The sequence below is a fragment of the Schistocerca gregaria genome, unplaced genomic scaffold (assembly GCF_023897955.1).
Source record: "Schistocerca gregaria isolate iqSchGreg1 unplaced genomic scaffold, iqSchGreg1.2 ptg000725l, whole genome shotgun sequence".
NCBI classification, from domain to species: Eukaryota; Metazoa; Arthropoda; class Insecta; order Orthoptera; family Acrididae; genus Schistocerca; species Schistocerca gregaria.
Genome location: NW_026062102.1, coordinates 35,001 through 37,500, shown reverse-complemented (window position 1 = coordinate 37,500; position 2,500 = coordinate 35,001).

The following is a 2,500-nucleotide window of genomic DNA, read 5'->3' as shown; positions in this document are numbered from 1 at the left end:
ACACCCTTCCAGTGGTTAGCGGGACTGTGTAGAAAGTACGCAACACTCGAAAGACCTTTATGTGAGGGTACGCACCATGGCATCAAGAAATACACATGACACCAGAGGATCCAAGCAGTGAACTATGTTCAGAGGGTTGCTGTTAGGCAAAGCTACATTCCTGTGACGTTACATGTGACAGTTAAGGTGCAGTGTAAGTTAGGTTAAGGTGCAGTGTAAGTTAGGTTAAGGTGCAGTGTAAGTTAGGTTAAGGTGCAGTGTAAGTTAGGTTAAGGTGCAGTGTAAGTTAGGTTAAGGTGCAGTGTAAGTTAGGTTAAGGTGCAGTGTAAGTTAGGTTAAGGTGCAGTGTAAGTTAGGTTAAGGTGCAGTGTAAGTTAGGTTAAGGTGCAGTGTAAGTTAGGTTAAGGTGCAGTGTAAGTTAGGTTAAGGTGCAGTGTAAGTTAGGTTAAGGTGCAGTGTAAGTTAGGTTAAGGTGCAGTGTAAGTTAGGTTAAGGTGCAGTGTAAGTTAGGTTAAGGTGCAGTGTAACTTAGGTTAAGGTGCAGTGTAACTTAGGTTAAGGTGCAGTGTAACTTAGGTTAAGGTGCAGTGTAACTTAGGTTAAGGTGCAGTGTAACTTAGGTTAAGGTGCAGTGTAACTTAGGTTAAGGTGCAGTGTAAGTTAGGTTAAGGTGCAGTGTAACTTAGGTTAAGGTGCAGTGTAACTTAGGTTAAGGTGCAGTGTAAGTTAGGTTAAGGTGCAGTGTAACTTAGGTTAAGGTGCAGTGTAAGTTAGGTTAAGGTGCAGCGTAACTTAGGTTAAGGTGCAGCGTAACTTAGGTTAAGGTGCAGCGTAACTTAGGTTAAGGTGCAGCGTAACTTAGGTTAAGGTGCAGCGTAACTTAGGTTAAGGTGCAGCGTAACTTAGGTTAAGGTGCAGCGTGGGTTAGGTTAGGGGCCAACGTGGGTTAGGTTAGGGGCCAACGTGGGTTAGGTTAGGGGCCAACGTGGGTTAGGTTAGGGGCCAACGTGGGTTAGGTTAGGGGCCAACGTGGGTTAGGTTAGGGGCCAACGTGGGTTAGGTTAGGGGCCAACGTGGGTTAGGTTAGGGGCCAACGTGGGTTAGGTTAGGGGCCAACGTGGGTTAGGTTAGGGGCCAACGTGGGTTAGGTTAGGGGCCAACGTGGGTTAGGTTAGGGGCCAACGTGGGTTAGGTTAGGGGCCAACGTGGGTTAGGTTAGGGGCCAACGTGGGTTAGGTTAGGGGCCAACGTGGGTTAGGTTAAGGGCCAACGTGGGTTAGGTTAAGGGCCAACGTGGGTTAGGTTAAGGGCCAACGTGGGTTAGGTTAAGGGCCAACGTGGGTTAGGTTAAGGGCCAACGTGGGTTAGGTTAAGGGCCAACGTGGGTTAGGTTAAGGGCCAACGTGGGTTAGGTTAAGGGCCAACGTGGGTTAGGTTAAGGGCCAACGTGGGTTAGGTTAAGGGCCAACGTGGGTTAGGTTAAGGGCCAACGTGGGTTAGGTTAAGGGCCAACGTGGGTTAGGTTAAGGGCCAACGTGGGTTAGGTTAAGGGCCAACGTGGGTTAGGTTGCCAGAGATGTGTCAAATCAGGATGTACGTTTGGCTGGTGTCAGGTGGTGGGTTGGTTCGATGCCTTTATAAGGGGTGTGGCCAAAGGGTATTTTATTACTTGTACCTTTTGTGTTGTGGCGTGGCGTTGCGTCCTGTGTTGATACTGGGTGGACCACTGTGGGTGTTGCTGGCTGATTTGAGCTGCGTTGTTTGCGGGTGATGTGAGACATTCTGTCTTATTAGTGGACGTGACGTTCCTCTTGTCGTTGTTTGGATAGTGTCCTGTGGCAGCGAGGATAAAATGGATGTTGTTGAACGATAGTGCTTTGGTGCTTTCGCTTTGTTACACACAGAGTGGACTGTGAGATAGGGTGACTGGGTCGAGTGCGGTTCACACTGTCCTCCCCAGTTTACAGTATGTATCATCTATGTATGTGGTCCTGCATCATTTACTAAGGAGGGACGTCAGACGACTGAAATATTAGTTATGTACTGATGTAAAGCAGAATGCTTACCTTCCACCAGTGGGCGAGTATCGACTCTGCCCCAGAGTTGCCACCGCAGGAAGAGGTGTCGGAAACACTACCCGCACACCGTCACCACTGTGCGGGGGGACGGACCCTCTATATCCTCAGCGGCGCACTCTTTGCCACCGAGCGTCACGTCTCGCGGCCCGCCGTCCAGAGCATGTATTGGGACAGCGGGACTTTGGCTTTTGGGAGATAACTCTTCATGAAGTGGAAGATATAGGGGTGGACTGCAATGTACGATTGCGGGAAAAGTCCGCCGTACATCCGCTCGAGTTGCGAGTCGGGCGGTGGGGGTGGCGCATTCACAGGTGCGGCTGGAGTGACCGTCGGTCCACCACTTTTGACTCGATTTGCGTCACCTGCGGTGAAGAGGGGGTGCAGCAGGCGTTTTACTCTGGGTCGTCAAGCGGGCGCTGTAG